Source organism: Mirounga angustirostris, unplaced genomic scaffold (genome assembly GCF_029215605.1).
Source record: "Mirounga angustirostris isolate CCGP_5_RB_7025 unplaced genomic scaffold, mMirAng1.0.hap1 SCAF_10, whole genome shotgun sequence".
NCBI lineage: Eukaryota > Metazoa > Chordata > Mammalia > Carnivora > Phocidae > Mirounga > Mirounga angustirostris.
Window position 1 is genome coordinate 28,752,982 of NW_026991718.1, and position 21,849 is coordinate 28,774,830.

General features: G+C 38.1%; 1 long non-coding RNA gene across 1 annotated transcript in view; it reads right to left on the minus strand.

The window, feature by feature from the left end:
- Positions 1–17,291: 17,291 nt before the first annotated feature.
- Positions 17,292–21,849, minus strand: part of LOC123850973 (uncharacterized) — a 101,189-nt gene continuing 96,631 nt past the window's right edge. The window contains exons 6-7 of the long non-coding RNA XR_010405512.1: positions 19,708–19,847; positions 17,292–18,149 (exon numbers count right to left, since the gene is read on the minus strand). This is a non-coding gene — a long non-coding RNA (uncharacterized LOC123850973). The remainder of the gene's footprint in view (positions 18,150–19,707; positions 19,848–21,849) is intronic.

Sequence of the window (21,849 nt, forward strand, 5' to 3'; positions counted from 1 at the left end):
AGGAAAATAACTAAGAAGTGAATTTTATCATTATGCAAATATGCAAAGCTATGGAAGACCTGTTTAAAATATTCTAAAGAATATGTAGCTCATCTTTTAAATGCTGGGGCGGCGGGTGGGGGGGCTGTTGCAGGAAAGGGAAGATCTCTGCCCAGATTGTTTGGAAAAAGTAGTGTCCTCTGTCACTATGTGAAAAAGGGACAGGGAGATTGGGACCTAGAAGAGAGAGTATCGGGGCAGGGGTTGTCTTCCCTGGGTTGCTGTAGGGCCAGTCGTCTTTAAAATTGAAAAGCTCATATTTCTTCTATATGAATTCAGTGGCCATTTTGGAATCACCCACTTCTAAGCCTGCCCTCCTGAGTAACCCTTCAAGCTTTTAAAATAATATCATTTCTCTGATTATTCCCTTCCTTTAAGCACTGTTTTAGATTTCTAATGTAACAATAAATGATCAGATATACCTTTTTCCATTAAGTGCTACAAATCAAATTGGTTTCTTGGTTCAACAGACTAGCTTTAAAAAAAAATCCCCAAATCTAAAGAAATATCACTGAGATGACAAGCACTGGAGGTGAATGTGTCTGCATGGAGGTGTTGATTTGAGGATAGTTTCAGGGAAGTATTAGGCTCCATTTTTAGAATTTACTATTCACTGCAAGTAGATGGCACCTATTTTACTTACACTCAACACCAACCCTCAGTGACACTTTGCTGTGGCCCTGGAACAAGAATTTTCCCAGCACAACTAGAATTTTCTTTTACCATTTGCTAGCTATTTTTTTTAGGAGTTCGGAGGCAAATGTCCAAAATTAGCTCTTAAACAACTGTAGAGAACAGAAATATTGATCTTGCCATAAAAAGAACTGAAGTATTCCTATGACTAGTTGTGTGATGTTGGTGAGTTACTTAAATTCTTCTCAGTTGCAAAATTTCCTCCTGTAAAATCCTTAATATAATACCTACCTCATAGGTCATAGGAGATGGAAGGTCTTTAGGGATATACAATGACCTTATCTAAAGCAGGGAGGACAAATCGATTTCAACTTAAGTAATACATCTAGTCACATCTGTAATGCTTAGAAGGAGTTTGGAACCATATCCATGTTGAGCAGGAAAGAGTGCTATGGTTGATTAGTGATGTCTGTCATGAGAGCCAAGTATAGGAGTGGGGCATATAAATGACATCCCTGATATAAGATATTATTTATTATTTAACCATCTTGGGTGGCATCTCCTTCTTCTAGGAAGCCTTGACTGATTGAACCTAACCAGTCTCCTTATTCTGATGGAGAAGTCAGCTTTGTAAGTTTACTCAGTCAATGAGAAGTTATTTGAATAAAAATATCAATCATAAGTGTAAATAGCAGCATTCATCATTGTTCACTCTTCAAAAGCAGAAAGTCTATGGTAAAGTCACACAGATCAAGACATCCAGCAAAACTCTTCTCTTAAAATGAGAAAAACATCTTAATACCTGCATCTGTGTTTTCATTTTGTTTTGTTTGTTGTTATTTATGGTCAGAGGGCAATATCTGACACTGTTTTCCTTTTTCACAATCAATGTGACTGTTTGATTTAAAAGAAGGATTCAGTGCAGGAGAGAAAAGATGCTAGAGAAGTAAAGAAGGAAGTTTCAAATTAAAGAAGAATGGAGTGGGAATTATAAGGAAATGCAGATCAAAGTGATAGGGCTGAGGGGCAAAGAAGGGACCAAAAAAATGGCTGATAAGAGCAAAAAGACAAAAGACAGGGTGAAGAGCAGTTAGAAGGAAGGAAGTCAGAGAAAAATATGTTTTCATTTATGCTACTCCGGAAGGATATTTTAAAACATGATGTCACTTCCATGTCAGTATAGCGAAGATATTTCATAAAACAGAGCTGTATTTCTTTTTTCCATCAGGACCAGATTATTGCCCCCTACAGATTTGATTTTTCATTTTTTTTTTAGCGTAAGTCTTACAGAGAAATGCTGAAATGATTTACTTTCAAAAAAAATTATGGCTTACTTAGGACACCCTTAAGAACATTCCTAAAATCAAGATAATCTAATCTTACTTTCACTTTGTGTATCCCATAAAGCTATTTAATTCTGAATTTAAAGTCTCTGAAATATCTGTATCATATAAAGGGGAATCACTGCCAAACCTGATCTCACACTTTTAAGAATAATAAATCTTTTCTTTTTTATGAACGTCCAAGCAATAATGATGTCCTCGACACAGAAGCAATTTCACTTTAAAATGTAACTTTCCTTCATAAATTTGCAAATCCAAACATAACACTTTGGATCTTATTAGAAATACAAAAGAGGTTTACAATTATTTTTATTTTTATTTCTACTTGACTACCTCAGTAAACTGGAATTTGGGGATTTCCTTGAACTACAAAATTTTTCTTAGAGAAGTATAGATACGTGTTTCCCTTGTAGCAAAGAATGAATCCCTACCATGCTTTGTGTGTTACAACCCCCAAATGGATCCCTTCCAGGCTCTGTGCATATGCGTATGTCTGCACACACCCAGTTCAGTGTATGTGAGCCTCTGTGTCCCCCCCCCTCCCCCCGCCTCCCAGGATGTGATCCATTACAAAGCACAGTTCCTTAGAGCATCTTACAGCCAACTCTCACCTCAACTAATGATAGGTTTTGCTGGATTGATTCATTTCCCAGGAGTGGGATCTGATATAACACATGATATGGACTATATAATAGGCCTATAAACATTTACAATGAACATATGACCTGTTAAACAATGCAAATGTTCATAGTAAGTGAAAGCCTAAGGAAATTAATGTATATCCATTTACTGGAATACTATGCAGCCATTATAGACCATATTCAAGTATTTTTAAAGATATAACTGAAAAAATCAGGATTCAAAATGGTATATACAGCATAATTAGCATCATTATACACACAGAATGGGGCAAATAAAATTAATCGTTATAAAAGGACCAAAAGGAAATAATACTATCACTGTGACTGGGTGGCTAGATTATAAGTGATTGTTTTCCTTCTATGTTTCCATTTGTTTTCAACATTTACTTTAAAGAGGTTATGCAATTTTAATAGTATGCTTTTATTTTAAAATATGTAACAAGACCAGGTTTTTTAAAAATTTCTAAGTGAACTTTTTAAAATTTTTATTTAAATTCAATTTAATTAATATATAGTGTATTATTAGTTTCAGAGGTAGAATTTAGTGATTCATCAGTTGCATATAGCAGCCGGTGCTCATTACTTCAAGTGCCCTCCTTAATGCCCATCACCCAGTTAACCCATCCCCCCTCCCACCTCCCCTCCAACAACCCTCAGTTTGTTCTCTATTGTTAAGAGTCTCTTACGGTTTGCCTCCCTCTCTGTTTTTATCTTATTTTATTTTTCATTCCCTTCCCCTATGTTCATCTGTTTTGTTTCTTAAATTCCAACATATGAGCGCAATCATACGGTATTTGTCTTTCTCTGACTTATTTCATTTAGACAAGTTTTGTTTGTGTTTTCCTCCTAAATTCATCTTTTACTGTCAAATAAGAGAGGATCAAGGCAAGTCGTAACAGTGATAAAAGAAACAAGAAGTGGGCATTCCAGGTGGGAACCTGGGATGAGACATGAAAGCTGCCATAAAGGGGTCTGAAGTCAGCCAGGTACAGCTGCAAGTACATCGTTATATGGTCAAAGTTACAAACTGGGATTAGTCCACCGAGAAATGGAAAGAGGGACAGAAGCCCAAATTTACAGCCAAAAAAATAAACAAATAAAAATAAAGGAAAGGAACAGGAGGCAAGACGCTGGCATATCATGGGGTATCTCTTATAATTAATAGAATCCGCATACTCTCTGCCTCTTTGGAGAGAACTAAGCAAGACTGATGACCAAAGGGGCACTTAGTCAGCAATACAGAGTGCACAGAAGTACTCTTCCTCAGGAGTCATGGTGGCCTAGAATCATCCCATCAGAAATGAGGCAAACTCTTGGATGTCTTTTGAGTTCAGCTGAGCAATCATGCTGATACTCAGGAGTTTGCTACTTGCATACTTATTCTTCATGGCGAAGAATTTGGTTAAGTTTTCATTTATTTTCACTACATTTTTGGCCATATGCTACATGAATTCCAATACTTCATTCTCTGCATATCCAGTAAAACTGCTGCTTTAAGTTCCATTTTCCTTAGCCTAGAATTATCTGGGACAGGCAGGAAGCAGCCATTGCCTCCTTAGAAGGGTGATAGTGCATCATTTCATAGTCAGTGAGAGTCAGCTCCATCAAATATGGGGAGTTAGCACATATCCTGCCCTTACCTCCTCAAGTACACACATCTGTCAGCAGGGCCTTGATACAAATACTAAGGGATGCAAGTCATAGTACACACCTGAATCTTATCCCAGCCACCCATCATGCAGTGGAAAGCCTGACTGCTGTCAGTCCTCATTCAGCCTGCCTTTCCACTCAATCCAGCTGAGGTGTGAGGGAACCTCCAGAACAAAATAGAAGGAAGAGAGCAAAGGGCAATTGAACCAAGGTAAACAATTGCAAAGCACAAAAGTTATTCCAGTAGTAACCAACCCTTGTGCTTTTTCTTTCTTTCTTTTTTTTAAATAACATGGGTGTGAAGGAAGTTAATTTCCATGTATTGAGTGGTATGGTGAAACATAATATTAACCTATTAGCTCATTCCATCAATTTCTAATCCAATATCATTCTCTGAGGGCCTCCTTTGGTCCAAGCACCCTCTCAGGCACTGAGATTGCAACAATAAATAAATAAATAAATAAATAAATAAATAAATAAATAAATAAATAAACAAACAAACAAACAAACAAACAAACTTGTGCAGTTTATAGTCTTGGTTGGGAAACCTGAATTTTAATAGAAAAAAAATCATGAACTAGATAACTAGATAGTTTCAGGTATTGGTAAGGGTATGAAGATAATAACAGGATGACGTGACCAGGAGGTCTACTTTAGACAGTCAGGAAAGGACTGTTTGAAGAGGTAACATCTGAGCTGAGTCATAAAGATACCAAAACTGACAAAGACCTGGAAGGATGGTATATCTTCAGAGGATGATCTCACATAAAGACAGGACCTGTAGAATGCAACACCTTCCATGAAAGGAGATAAGCTAGGGAAAAAGTTTCTGTTGAAGGAGACAATGAAGACATGCTGTTCCATCTTGGCTCTGGGTGGAGGGAAGGAACAGGTAGAAATGGTTCCCTGAGAATTTATGAGTCTGATTCACATGAGTTACAGCCAGAATTTACACTGTTCACATGGATCGGGGGTGGGGGGATGTGGAGCTTAAAAATTAGTTTAGAATGAGAATTTACTTATCATAAACAAATGGAAAGCATCTTAAAGTTGGTCCCCAAAAATAATTCCCACAAAGTATCTTCCATAAAACATACTCACAATATCGGGTGCCTGGGTGGCTCAGTCATTAAGCGGCTGCCTTCGGCTCAGGTCATGATCCCAGAGTCCTAGGATCGAGTCCCACATCAGGCTCCCTGCTCAGCAGGAGGCCTGCTTCTCCCTATCCCACTCCTCCTGCTTGTGTTCCTGCTCTCTCTGTCTCTGTCTCTGTCAAATAAATAAATAAAATCTTTAAAAAAAAACATACAATATCAAAAAAGGAGAAACAGACACAGAAAGACTGCAAACATTAGAATTATCAAATGCTTGCCCTAAAATAATTATGCTCAATACAGTTACATAAATAAAATTATCTATTTAAAGTATAACAAAGAGGAGCCTATGAATGAGATATACTTGGAAAAGAATTAAATAGAGCTTATAGAAAAAAATCAAAATAATTTCTAAAAATGACATTAGAAAGTCAACCAATAGTTTAACCAGGAGATGAGGCATAAGTGGGAAAATGTGTAAAAGTACTTTGTTGGACCAATATAAAGCACTGATAAAGTTAGGGGTTGGTAGATTTATGAATATAAAGCTGGCTGCCCCTGATTACTGACAATGGGATGTTGGAGAAGAGAGAGGTGAGCTTATCAAGCATACTCTCAGGGCAGAAATTTTCCCTGCATCCTCCTTCTACTGAGAGAAGAATATGAGCTTCAAGAGAGAAGGATCCAGTATAACTTATTCACCAGTGGACCTGCAGCATTTGGAATAGTTCTTGGTCAGTGCTCACTACACATTTGTTAACTGAATGAATGAATGACTGAATGATGATGTATTTAGTAAATAGTTGGTAGAAATCCTACAGTGCTATTTGGAGATTTTAGTCTAATTCTGGGACTACACATCTCTAAAATATCTAGAGAAAAAAACAAAAATTTCATACCATTAGAAAATATTTTTATGCCAATGCTAAATGCCCAGATGTTGCTATCTAAAGAATTTGGATTACTGTACATCATTGCCAGGTTATAGTGGTCTCTTTTATCATCCTCTTATTTGGTCATGTTGACAAAACCTGAGCAATACTCCTACAGTCCCTGTTCCATCCTCCCACCTCCTGCACATTTTGCGATACTGAATTTAAAACATTTAAATGCCATCCAATGGGGCGTTGATGTAGTCTTCAAAATTTCAAACCTCTTTATCAGTTCTCACAGATTATTCCACACTTGTCTTTAATGCAGCATATCAGTTGAGGAAGTGGAAGGGGAAAAACATGAGTAAATAATTTTCACTACTGAATCTCTTCCAGTCTGTGCCACATTGCATATCCTAAGTGTATTCTCCTCTGGCCATGGTGACTTTTTTTCTGGCTCTCAAGCGGATGTGATTTCATCAGTACAAAATCAGGTGAAAACCCAGCCATTTCATCTCCAAGACAATCTATAAGTCTGCATATATGATGCCATTCCCTCAAGATCAGCTTCAAATTGGGCACTTCATCTGCAAGGCCATTTATGGTCCTGAAAGGGAACAAAATGGTGGCTTTATGACTATGTCTCACTGGGATCTCAATGCCGCTTTTTTTAAGCAGGGTCGTTTTTGTTCACAGGGGTGGAATAGATTTCCTAAAATGGATAGAGGCTTAGCAAAACAGGATAATGAGTAGGCTCTGCCAATCTGCTATAATCTTTATACCCTGAAAGCCTAATTGAACTATAAAACTCAGAGTAATAACCACAAGTTATATATGAATGACAAGCTTGTAACTAAATTACTAAAAGACTAATATTGCTATCAGCTTTCATCCCCAGCTATAAGGTCCTATGCAAGAGCCTACACAATTTTTCACTCTTTTCTAGGCACTACAGGTAGAAGAAAACTGTTTCCTACATAGAAAGTTTTGGAAGGAAGAACAGGTATTCTAAAGTTCAAGTGATAGTTCTCCAAAGACCTCTGAGATTAAGATCAATTCCTGCAGAACATTTACTAAATTCTAATCCCTGGCAAATCTACAGCTTCACATAGTTTGAAGTTTGATTGCAAGTGAAAGGAAGCCTCAGTTCATTTGTATCCAGCTCAGAGACATTTTTAACAACAATTATCACCACAAACCCTATGTAGACAAGCGCTTGACAGAACCAACATGTGCAGCTTTCTGCAGCAACAGACATCAGAAAATGCCTGCAGCCATTGGGGTGAAATAGCCCCTCTTGAAAGAGACAAATAAGTGGTGTGGAGTGATCTCTTATCCAGGTTCCCAGTATTAGATTACAAAGCAAATAAGAAACCTAGTTTGCAAACTAAATTTCTAAGCATCTCTCATAGCTGTATGACATAAAGTTCCATCATATGTTAAAAGAATGTGCCATTTGAGATATTAATGACTTCATTACTGCATGCAAAGGGACAAGTACACATTGGAGGTGAGTTGCCCAGAAAAGTAGAAACATGGCTATTTCTGATTGCACTTACACGCAAGTTCTTGATAAATGACTTGAAAGATTTGAAAATTGCTTGGATGCTATAGATATTGGTCCTGAGAACATAGGGAAAGGTTTATTGTGACACTCTACTGGGCCTAAAATAATGCTAGAAAGAAATACAAGTATGTATGAGATGCTTAAGTGTGCATTAAAAGAACACTTTTATGTAAATCTGAATATCAACCATGAGAAATGTTGAGTCCCAAGTTTGCCAGAAAATAAGTTATTATAGACAGAGGAGAATATACTAGTAGGTTGTACAGCATGGTAGCGATGCACAAATTTTCTACAAATACCTTTAACCATGAAGAATTATTTCTATCTCTGGTACCTCCTCAACCAATGTGATCTGTCCCACTGGAATTGATACAGTGTTCTAAAATTCCTTAAACCTACATCAGCACCCTGGAGGTTGGATGGATTAAGATTCATTTCCTTAAGGTGTATAGAGTGCTTAGGGAAGGTGGAAGAGAGGACATGGCTTGGGATTTGGCCGTATGACATTAAAGGGAAATAATAGGGAAAAAAGGAGGAAATTCTGTCAATCATCTATGTATTTGATATATTCTAGAAACCCTAAAGCTCTAGACATTTAGACATTTTGCAACTTTTTTTTTCATTATGAAGACAAAAGATCCAGTTTTTAGTCTAAATGTTTTCTTCCTCCCCACCTCCCCCTGGCTATTTTGGGGAGGCATAAACCCAGAGTTAAATTAAAGCCTTGAGTTACATTTCAAAAATCATAGACAAAGAATTTGCAATTATTTTTCTCCGCATTAAAAATCATGGCCAGGATCTAAGCTCGCAGAAGTGAGTGACTTTACTTTTAGTATATTCTTCACCTCTGAAGAGAAAAAAACTATTTTCGCATCATCTATAGTTTCATGCTTGAAACAGCACCTAAGGTATATTCATGAACCAGCAAGGCCTTATTACTGTTATACAATTCCATTTTGGCATCTACTGAGCCCTGAAAGCAGTTTCATTTTTATGCGAAATATGCCAGATGGCACTGCATGGTTAAAACAAACACACAGAACTCAATTCTACTGCAAGCACTTTCCTGGAGGGAACATGTGATCATGTGGTTATATTATCTGCACGTGGTACTTTAAGAGTAACCAAAGCCCTATGTTGGAAGATGCTTTTGTTGGTGTTTTGTTTGTTTGTTTGTTTTGGCAAGGGAGGAGTGTAGCTGGGGGAGTTACTGAGAATCACCCTGCTAATAACTGAACTGCCAAGTGGTGGTGATGTGTAGCCCAAGCAGAGCTTCTAAAGAACTCAGATTGCTATTAAAAAAAAAAATTCCTATAGGAGCTAATGAAGGTAGAATGGGCTGGAAAAAAAATACATTGGATTGTCTCTGGATGGAGAATGATGTCTCTTGATAATTCAGTTAAACCACATAAGATTTAAGAGCTGGAAGAGTTATTCTAATACAATTATTGCAAAAACAGGAGAGATTCAAAAGTTATTTCCTTCAAAGAAACTAAGTGTTAAATATTATCTTTATAAGCAGGAACAACATTAATAGTATGAAGGCTACATAAGTGTGTGAGAAAAATACACCCTGTATGTAATAAAATCAATTAAAGTGAACAAACATTGACCACCTGCTACCTTCCTAGCATTGTACCAGGTGAAATGGGAGATACATGACCTCAATTCATTTATAATCTTAGAGGAAACAAGTTTCAAATGCATAAAGCAGAACTAAAATTGAACACTATATTGCCTAATATGCAATAATGAGGGGTAATCTTAGTGGCTCTAACCCAGTAAGTTGCTACAAGTTCTTATGGGGATTTGAGGTAAGCCTTACCACTCTGAGTATTGGCCCCTTTTGCCAAACCTTGAATAAGGTCAGAGGAGATCTAGTCTTTGTCCTTAGATCAAACATTGTCACCCTCATTTGGAGCTGAACTTGGAGCTTACCTGTTCTAAATCCATGTCCAATCTGCCCACCTCTCCGCCCATTTACTAACAACCCAAGTCTTACTTGTGCATTCCCAAATGCACATTCCCTGTAGAGGAATACTATTTCAAATTGCCAAGAGTCATTTCCACGCTGGCAACAAAAGGATTCAGATCCACCCTATGAGTAAGGGAATGAGCCCCATGAGGGCAACTGGAGCTTGAAAGAACTGGAAAAAGGAACCATCAATATGAAAAGTGGGAACAAAATTAAGAGGATAGGATGGCTGAAAACAAACCTCACTCATGTCATAGTTGCCCAGGCAGGCCTTCTGCTCCGCCCTACTGAGCAGAACCTACTGAGTAATCACGAGTGAGGAAATGTCTTAGACACAGAACCACCTGGCAGAAAAGGACCTTGGAGATGATGATATTTTGATTTTCAACAGTCAAGAGTAACTCACTCAAGGACATGACCGTGAGTCCCAGGTGCTCTCCCCAATGTCCTAGAAGGCTTCCTGGGACAAACCAGTGCTGCATGCTGTGGGTGATACCTTTCCTGAGGGAGTAAAGAAAGGAGGCGAATCTGGCAGCCCTGCTAAAGAGTCAGTTCTTATTTTTCCTTTTCTTTCTAGCTTTTTCTCAATCCCACAGTTGGTACATATACTATTAATTTTGGTACATATTCTCAGTCACATAGTTGGTACATATACTGTCTCATTTTCTAACCTGATACATGTGAACATCTCCCAGTCTAGCTTATAACATTTCAACAGAGCCAGGATGAGGATGAGGTGAAAGAGGCAACTTGCACAATCCTGAGACTGTGTTTCCTTACGTTTTTCACACTGCTCTCCTGCCTCACTTACCTCACGTTAGACCCAGCCCTCCATTTTAACAAATCTAACCATTTTGACTGTGTGCCTGATTTATTTACAATACAGGTCAAGATAGAGAATTGGGAAGCCTATTATTCAGATAATTAGCCAAAAAGATGACACATATAAAATGAATCTCTAACAGCATCCCTGACCCTTTCCTGCATAACAATTATATTAGCAAAACAGAGATGGAACACCAATGCCTTGGAACTGACTATGAAAAATATATAATTAACATTAGTATGTTAAAGGATTCCAAACCCAAAATAATCACAGCATCGCAGGCAGACTTATTTTAGATATATTTCAAACATCAATCTCTTGCCCATGGGTTTTAAATTTAATTTGAAACACATTTTGCTGTCTAAATTATACGAGTAATAATTGCCTTGAAAAGAGAAAAACTGCTCCATACTATTGCCACATGACAAATGAAAGAGAGAATAAGTAAGCGGGACAACTGGCAAAAAATGAGAAGGGCACATCTCACGTGTGATCCTTTGCTAGAACGTGAGGCTTTTGAGCTTTTGAAATGTAGACGAGATTAGAATGTGGCTTCTCTTTTGCATAAGTACTGCTATTTGAATTAGGGCACTTAACTCTATCAGCACCAAGGGCTGAACTGATCAGTAAGATCCCTCTCATGTTGTTATGAAATGATGCTCAGGCTGAGACAACTGGGGCTAATTCTTTGCAACGTAGAGTGAGCACAAACCATCCAATGGACAATTGTGAGTCTCAAGAGCCTGAATACGGATAACAAATCAGAGAAGACAGTGACAGTACTGAAACCCTAAGGCAAACCCAAACCAGCTTAAACACCAAAGGGAAGTTGGTTGGTGCAGGGACTCCCAATTTACAGTTGAGTCATCGAAAAGCAGGAAGGTTAGGGATGGATTTGGGCCTCCAGAACAGCTAAGGCTATGACCAGAGTGATGACTGCCTCTCTCTCAATCCCCTTCTCCCTCTCTGTCCCTCTCTCTCTCCCCGCCTCCCCTTCTTCTCTTTCTCTTTCTCTTTTCTATTTGTGTCTTTCTCATATTGGATTCCTTCTCTCCCACTGCAGCCCCCTTCTTTTTCCAAATATCAAGAAATTTGACCTGGAGAAAAGGGTCATGTGAGAAAAGGGCAGCCCTGACATAGCCACATAGTAACCTCCCTGAGAAGAGAGGGGGTAAGGAAGGATGTTGCTGGAGAGACAATTCCATAGATGTCTTTTTAGCATTCATTCTAAATGTCACCTTGTGCCAAAGACCGCTTTACAACCTTTAAAGAAGAAGAACCCCAACAGATGTGTGCTAAAGACTAAGCATTTCCTTATTTTATGTAACTTAAAAGATGGGAAAGAAGGAGGGCATGGGAACTGCTTTTAGAGACAACACAATACACATATTTATATGGCCTATCTTTCCTGTGTTGGGGACACTGACTTTATCTTGTCAAGAGGGAAAAATAGGGACAGGGAAAGTTGGGTCACTGATCTCTTCTTGGTCACACCATTCAGAGACTCACCATCCATGTCTCCAATAGCCAGTACATGAATCAGCATTTGAGGCAGTCTTGTGTTGTGGTGGTTGTGTTGTTTCATTCTGAGGAGTGAGGGAGCAGAAGAGGCCTGCTGCTGTGAATCTCAACATAAGGAAATTTTCTAGACCAATGATCGGCAGATACTTCTCCTTACTCTCATGGGAAGAAATTTCCTGCCCTACAGGAGTATCAGTCAGCAGTTCTCTGAAAAGATGAAAGAGAAAAGTTGACCCTGCTTTCCTGATTGTAATAATAGTAGCAATAATGATAAAATAGCCATAACAACATCAACAACTAGTATTATAACTTTTAAATAAAAACAGCTAACATTTATTTATAGTTTGCAGTACATAGGTATAGCCCTGGAAGTTGTTTGTGCATATAACCACTCCACTTTTATTACAAACTAATGATGAGAATCCGGTTGCCAAATGAGGTATATATTCTTAAGACCCTTAAAACCTAGCAAGCACAATTACTAAAATTGAATCTACCAATCAACACAATGGTTAGGCATGTGATTGTTGTTTAAAATCCAGTAATTAGCCAAATGAGACTCCCTACATTAAACCACCACCCCCAGAAACTCTGTTGCCAAATGTTGTCAAGGAAAAGAAGGAAAATTATTTCTTTGCTTTCTCAGATACTGTAGGGATTTCCTGTGTGGTCACGATATTTGAGTGGTACAACCTGTTGTCTGAACAAATTCATCAGTTTGGTCATGAGGTATTCTTAACAAATGGACCAGTCTGTAGCTAAGAACACATAAAAAGAAAAGAAAAGAAAAGAAAAAAAAAACTTCTAAGAGTTAATCACATCTCTACAGAATCTATTGTTTTGTAAAGAGAGTGAGCTCTGCTTGTATTCCTTTTCCAGTTTTGAAAATGGGTCTTGCCCTTTTGGCTCCTTTATGGATTGAAAATGTTAATTCAATAATATTTATTTTGCACCCAGAAGGACCTATCCCTTGAATGTCTCGACAAAATAAATGCTTCAGTTAAATTTGACTATGCTTTGCCGGTAGCTCTTAAGATATTTCCCCCCTGAATTAATGAAACATACAAAATTCAGATGGTAGCATATGGTGTCTTCCATGGGAACATTTCATTTAAATTACTGAGAATTCTGCAATCTGATTCCACTTTAATAAACACACAAAAAGTACTTCTTATATTATAAATGTCTAACTAGCCAGATTAAGTATTTTCGTATGCTTTGCTGATTTTTCCAGTACCTTCAGGAGTTATAATAAATGTTTTATGTATAATCAAAGGATATGTGCAAGCTATTTATCAACTATTAAGCACCTGCTTAAATATTTCTAAAATATCAAGGGGAGTGGCAATCTACATGAAACTGTAGCAAACAGCCCAACCTGACACTTTATACATACCAGTGCCCCGCACATCCACAGAACTTATTAATCAAACAATCCATTAAATCATTATCCCCTAAATTTCAAAATTGACCTGCACATGGGAAACAGGGGAATATAAATTATTAAAAAAAAAAACAACTCCCGGGGGACAATTTGAAAATATTTATTAACATCCTTAAAATTATTCACAACTTTTTTGACCTAGAAATTCTGCTTCTGTGAAGTCATCCTAAGGAAGCAAATAAATATACTAAAGAATTTATATTTATCACAGCATGATTTATATCAGTGCAGTTGGCATGCCCCAGCCTGTGGTTTTATAATAAGGTAAAATTTTCACTAAATACTCAAAATGGCAATCATATGCCATTTTACCCTTAGTTGCCTATGCTGAATGTAAGCTGACCTCAGATTGTCTTTCACTTATTCCTGAGAGGAAAAAAAAAGATGTTCTGATCTGCAAAGAGTACTCTTGTACATTTTTAAGAAGAAGGCAGTTTACATGTATGTACAGGAGTAGAACATGCAGTGCCTAGGGGAAAAAAGCCTGTCTGTATATACACCAAAATGCTAATAATGATTATCACTGGATAGTTGGGTTGCAAATGATTTTTTTTAATACTTATTCTGCAATTTCCAAATTTTCAACACAGTGGTTATTGTTCTCATTATTATAGCCAAGTAATATAGTACATATTGTAAAAGCTGTCAAGGTACTAAATATGGGTGCTGCCCAGCCTTTCACTGATGACCTCCTCTTCTAGAATATTCCTGCCTCTAAGAGCTCTGATTTCTGCTTACCTACGAAAGCTCTTGGGAAGCCTCTGACACTGCTTCTCAGACTGCAAAGCCCCTCATTGTAATATTGTGATCTGTTCACACATCCCATGCACATCACTCCTACTCATTAATTTTATGAGTGGAAACATAGATGAGATCACTGGCAAAGTCACAAAGGTGCGTCCTCGTAGGTGGGATTTGAACTTGTATCATTTCGTTATCGAGCGTGTTTATTCTGGAGTCTAAACTTGCAGATTCCATTTCTCTCCAAAGTGGAGGGCCCCACAAGTGAAAAATGGAAAGTTTGTAAATTTTCAATTTAACCTGGAAAGGACTGGGTTCAGAACAAACCCAGATACCTAGAATTCTACCCAACATCTCCACTTGTATCTACAGGGAGCAGCTCAAACTCAATTTGTAGAAACACTTCCAGAAGCTCCTTATTGCTCACTGAGTCACATTCAGATCCCTTAGTCCAGCATTTCAGATTTTCTATGCCCTGTTCTTAAGACCATTTCTGCCCATATTGCTTTCTGTTTCTGGACATAATTCCTTTTTACCCAAACATTTTTATTCACCATAATTTAAACATATAATGTGTCTGTCAGTTTTCATGCAATTACTTATGCTGCTCCCACTTCTTAAAATTTTCTGCTCTGTATGGATTATGCCATCCATTAAATGCTGTGTCTTACTTTTCCCTACTTCTATATCAGACCCAACTAGTCTAATTTAATTTCTGGTTCTGCCTTAACCCAGACTGGGGAGAGAATAGACAGGCTAAATTGTTTTTAAACTTCTCAAGTTTTAAAATATCTTTCCTCATTTGCTAGAGAAGCAATGCCTGCACAATAATGCTTACATTATCCTAATAAAAATGTAAACATTTGCATGTAAACTATGCTTTACCATCAACAGATTCCAAGACAGAAAACAGAATTTGAGAAGGGAAAATGGACAAGTAAATCCTCATATCTATTTAATTATAAGGCACTCATGTAGAATTTCCTTTGGCTGCCTCCATCAATACAGCAATGATGTTCATAACCACTTTGACAGGACAATTTCATCAATTTGGCAAAACAAAAAGGAAAATAAGATATCATCAATCCCTTTGATTTGATTCCTTTCTTCTTTCATTTTTAGCTTATTAGATTGCATGCATTTCTAAGAGCCACCAAAATAGAATGGCATTAAAAAATACGAATAAAATAATCAGAGAAAGACCAGTTGTGGTCAGAAGATGAGTGTCAGGCTATGAAGTTCACAATATATCTTATAGGCAAAGGGGATCCTAGTTGAGTATTTCAGGCAGGGGACTAATGTAATTAGATTTGTTTCTCAGAAAGTAACCTGGTCAAAAAGAGAAGATGGACTAGGATTGATGAGGGGTGAGGTATAGGGAGCTATGGCCATGATAAAGCAAATATTGAACTTGGGTATTGGGATTTGGGAAAGAAGCGCTAAGGATGGGGACTAGAGGTCAGATTGTAAAGTGTTTTTGAAAAGCAGCATGTTGATTGTTGGAAGCTAGGGAGTGATGTCCTGTGGATATTGTAAGAAACTGACTTTTAAGGTATCTTTCTGCAAACAAACGTTTATTAGCATTTTTCATGTTCTATGTCTATTACCACCTGTAGAAAAGCAGTAGCTACAAACCACAGCCATCTTACTTCTAAAGCCAAGAGAGAAAGTAGGCACTGCCCATTGTTCCCTTGACTCTGAATCTGCCCATTTGTGAGTTTGAAATGACGAAGAAGCAAAAAGAACGTCTCTTCTAGACAGAAAAATTTGATGACGATGATTTCCTAATAGAAACAACATCAATACACACAAACGGGAAAATACAAAGAGCAGAGGGTTAAGTGTGCAGTTAAGTCCAAATGCCGAATGTTGAGTTGCTAAAATAGAGAAGCGTCACTGGAATTTATTCTGAAATGAAGCTTTCACAGTGCTTGTCAGTTCCTCCAATAGCAGTTTACCACAACATAGGCTGACAGATCACACCATATTTTTAATATTAACTCATCCACAGCTCTAGACGCAGGTGCTGCAAAGAGTCCAAAGTCCATGGATGTTGTAAACAGGGTTTGCCGCCCCGGTTTTCTCAGCCTTGAAGATTAACTCCCAGGCCCTAGATTCATTCTCCTAACATGGAGAGGAGAGGAGAAGGAATTGCCAGAACTGGTTTCTTGGTAAACCCCTTTCTGCACAAGTAAGATGGTAATCGTCAAAAAATTGAAGGCTGGGCACTTTAATTTTCTACCATCTGTAATCATATGCAAACTGTGGTGAAGCCAAAAATGAAGTCAAAGTACAAAGGCATCTAATATGTCATTTCTTGTGTCATTTTTCTGGACTATGGATCTGGAGAAAATAAGCTGTTTGCAACAGGGTAATTCAGTTATATGATGCACTCATGCAAAATCCCATTTTAAGTGACAGGGCATCATTACAGAGTAACCACATGATATGGATAGGGGCAGACTCCAGCGGATGGCCACGCTTCTTTATTTGAGCTGTCACATCATGAATCAGAGGGGACCAAAATGAATAAGAGCCCTGTTTTAAGAGTAGAAACTCCATGCTGACATGAAAACGGAGGGCTGCTTAGGCACACTGGCAGTTTCTTCAGGACTCGGTAGGGCAGTCGAGTTTCCCATAGATGGAATTTTTTTTAATTTTATAGTTTGCATATAGTTGACACGCAGTGTTACATTAGTTTCAAGTGTACAGCATAGCAATTCAGCTTCTTTATAGGTTATGCTGGGCTCACCACAAGTGTAGCTACCATCTGTCACCATGCAACCCTATTAAAATATCATTGGATATATTCCCTACACTTTGCCTTTTATTCCCACAACTCATTCATTCCATAGATGGAAGCATGCATCTCCCACCCTCCTTCACCCATTTTGTCCATCCTCCCAGCCCCCTTCCTCTGGCAACCATCAGTTTGTTCTCTGTATTTATAGGTTTGATTCTGTTTTTTATTTGTCTGTTTCTTTAGATTCCACATATGAGTGAAATCCTATGGTATTTCCTTTCCCAGTCCGATGTATTTCACTTAGCATAATACCCTCTAGGTCTAGATGGAGATTTCTGATGAAACAAATAAAATACCTAAAACAATAACTAAATTTAAACTACTCCCTCCAGTAATGACTTTAAAACATGTGAAAGTTGTGTAGGGGAATAATCTTTAGGTCTAGAAATACAAGAAAAAAGTTAGAAAGTTCATGTTTATATGGGTTAGCAAAATTAGACAAGATATAGCACAGTTTAAATGTTTATCTAATAATGTGTAAGCTTGGTACATTGGGTCACACACATACATAAAAAGATAGGTGAGAATTTCTCTGGGCTTGAATTGGAGCTAGAAAAAAGTTGTCTGTCTCAATATTGTTAGTAATCCCAATTATTTAGGAAGAAATTCTAAGCATGTAGCTTCTCAGTGAAGCAGCAAGAGGCAGAATAAACACAAGCTTAAGAGACAGACGCAGGTTCAAATCCTGTTTCCTCCCACTTAGTAGCAATGTGACTTCACCAAGTATAAATTTTGGATGAGACTATTGGCCCCATTAGCTAGAGGGAAGGTAACAGGTGGAAAACACCTGACATAAGTCATGTTAATGTGCATCTCCCTTCTTTTCCCTCTGAGGCCGAGGTTCTTTCAGCCTCCCAAGGGATCAATTACGGTAGCGGTTGGTCCAGAGCAAGGCTGTGTTATGAGGCATCCCACAGTTTCTTCTTCATTTCATTCAAGCCACCTTCATTGCAGCTTCCTTCCATTTTCTGACTCCTTAGAGATGAATTGATGTGTCTGCCTGGAATACAAATTGCTAAAGTCGTGCTTATGTCTTCGTCCTGACAGCTAAGATAAAAGTTTCATGGAGAAGTGGGTTGTGCTCAGGCAATAGCACAGAAAATACAACTCTTTAAATCGGCTTAATTTTACCATTCTCAAAAACTTGCTGAAAATATTTCCTCCTCTGTATCAGTTTTTAGAGACTTGATAAAACAAAAACCTCTTGTTAGTCCCATAATTCTTCCTTGCACAGAAGAGATCTAATATATTTCCTGAGGATATACTTTGACGGTTGAGCTCTACAATGATTTCATAAAAATATCAGACATAAAAGAAATATCAAGGATGGACTCTCTCAGAGAGAAACAAAGTTCCTCTCGCTTCAGCAGTTTGCACGCCAATATGATGCTAAGTTGTTATGGCTGAATTTAGTAGTGGAAACAACCACACTAGTGCACATGGCACAGAGGAAGGGTGTCTCTCTGCCCAGCTGCTGCTCCACAAATTCCCAATGCCTGGGGGGCCCAGGAGATGGCAGACCGACAGTCAGGGAGCTCTTCACTCAAGTGTTCACTGAGGCCACTTCACCCTGAAACTGCTTGGACCTCCACGTTTACTGGCATAAAGTGAGCTTATCTCTGCCTCAAGTGAGTCTGGAAAAGGTGCTTTGTGTTATCTACGTAATTATTCTGGTCCCCTGATTATGTAGGATGGAAGACAAAGAAAAGAATTTTGTCCCTCTCTTGGTCGTGAGATATTAACAATGAAACAAAAGAATGAATTAGTAGATTCTGTTAGATTATGAGACCTAAGATTAAGTGTATACACAGTGAGTGTACTTGTTCTTTGCTCCAAGATGTCTTCCTCTTCCCACATTCTGAGTACTGGAACAGAATGAGAGAGTATGCCCATGATTTGTGTTCATGGCTCTGATGAGGTTATGATACATCACAAAAACAAATTTATATCCACTATTCAAAATATAAGACCGAAGTATCCATACTTGGGGAGAAGCACAGGTGAGAGAAGAGGAAGGAAGGAAGTAGGAGCATCTAATCTTTAGGTCTAGAACCAGCTCACCAGAGATTAGGTCACCAGAGATTAGGTCACCAGAGATAATGTGTCATTATTGCTGTATTGTTGGATTGTCATCATTACCAAGGGTCAATATTGGATCAGTGCGGTGGGTAGACATCTCAACAGAATGAATAGAGAAACAAATAAACAAATGTAATGAGAGATTTTAGAAAGAAAAGAAGAGAAGGAGAAAACAAGGGGATATAAAGAAATAGAAATTAGATAATTAGGAATGCTTTGGGACTTGATTCGATAAGTAAATATAGATCAGTGTCAGCCATAAAGCCCTGAGTGCTTTAGAAGAACATGTTTTGCATAAATAAGAGGGGTTTTTCCCTAAAGGGACAGACAACATAGAAAATTCACAGGGTGTGTAAAAATTCAGTCTATCATTCTCAGTGGACCTCTCCCAGGACCTGTTTCTCATTTCATTCTAAGCTATATAAAACACATTTAAGTACGGGATTTCAAGTATGTTGACTTTTAAAAAAGAACCTCACTTTGAGAGCTCTTCAGGGACAAGAAACAGAACCTGGGTGCTTTTCATCTTCTTCTGAACACTCTTGTCTTCTTTCACTGTCACAAACATACGGTGCCCATTTTTCAGATGCTATAGTCTCTTATCGATTGCAGCTGACATCTAGAACAGAATCAAATACGTTAAGTCTTTTCTGCAGGTTTTGTTGACATTCTAAGCCTGAAACTTTTCAGGAAAAACTTAGCCTTCTCACACTTTATTCATAATTGTTCATGTTTAGTGTTTTTAATTCTAATTCTAGTATAACACAATTGTTAATAAATGTATGATATCGAGCCTTTAGTTCCTTTGTTCAACCAGTTGCCAGAGGAGCCCTCCATTTTCTCCTACCAAAGTCCTCCTTCCCACTACCACGTAATAGCAGGCCCTGAGTTCACTGGGGCCATTGGAACACATATTTGAAATCCACCCAGTCACAGAATGTCAAGAGCGTCTTACTGCCCAAACTGTCGCCACCATTTCCCTGAACAGTTTTAAAACAATTTTAGGGTCGTTGTCAGCTAGTATGCTGCTGTCTGTTTAATCAGTTCCTTATCATACCTGAATCCATTCAACCCCCGAGAAATACAGGAAGGTCCACACTTGTTCATCTGATGGCTTCTAATGAGAGAATGTACATGTATCGTTGGCATATTGGTACACCGTGAGTTTCGTTGTGCCCACAGTTCAGGTCCAGGCCATTCTGTGGGTAAAGCCTCACTACACACTCAAAAGTCATCATCTGTTTGGGGGATGAAAGTCACTAACTCACTAAACCTTTATTATTAAGGTACTGACAATGTCCCAGACACTATGCTATAGAGTTCATAGGTGGTGTGTATTTATCTCAGAAACAACACAATGAAGCAGATACTATCTTTGGGTACAATTTACAGATTGAGGAAAACATTGCTGAGAGAATGAAGTCACTCCCAAGGCCATACAGCTAGTTGGTGGCAGTCAAATTTGAATCCAGGTCTTTATGTCTCCCGAGCCATGCTCAGAAAGAGCACTAGTTTTAGCGCACTTAACAGTCACATGGAGGTCTTATTTAAAGCTACAGAGTCCCACAGAGATTCTGATTCTCATCCAGAAAATCAAGAATGAGGTTCAGCATTCTTGCCATATCAGCATCAAGAGGTAGAATTTAGGGATGCCTGGGTGGCTCAGTCGGTTAAGTATCTGTCTCCGGCTCAGGTCATGATCCCAGGGTCCTGGGATCAAGTCTCACATTGGTCTCCTTCCTCAGCGGGGAGCCTGCTTCTCCCTCTGCTCATGCACTTGCTCTCTCTCTCTCTGACAAATACATAAAATCTTTTTTAAAAAAGAGGTAGAATTTATTTCTCTACCCTCTTGAATCTAGTAGGCTTTGTGTCTGCTTTGACCAATAAAATACAGAAGAACTGATGATGTTAAAGGCATAACCTTTAACTACCCTGGAATCATTTGCTTCCTGTCTCTTTAAACCATGAGACTACCCTGTAACCACCATGCTGTGAAAAGCCCAAGCCTTATAGAAAGGCCCTGAAAGATGAGGCCACATGTGATGCAAGAGAGAGCAAGAAAGAGAAAGTGAGAGACAGAAAGAAAAGTGCTAAGGAGCACTAAAGCACCGCACATGAGTAAAGATGGCACGTTGGAAGTGGATCTTCCAGCTCCAGCCACCCCAGTGGACACCATATGCGGCAGATATAAGCCATCCAGCTGGGTCCTTCTTCAATTCCTGATCCCAAAATCATGAGCAAAATAAATGATGTTGTCAAGCCGTAAATTTTGGAGTAGTTTGTTACAGAATAATAGAAATCTGCAGTATACTCCCACACATAATTATAATTATATACATATATTATATATACTGGATATATATATATATAGAAAGCAAAATAAAAAAAATGAAACCCTTATGCAAAAAAGAGTTTTAACCAAATTTAATGTAATAGAGTAAAACATTTTTTCCTATAATTTTCTTGAATTCTCATTTTCTATTTTGCATGTATAAACATGGCCATAAAATTCTGCCTCTGGGGTCAAATTTTTATTATTTATGTATTTTAGCTTTAAAATATTTTCTATACTGAAGTTGTTGATACATTGCCTTTAATTTTGCATTTCCTCTTACCTTTAT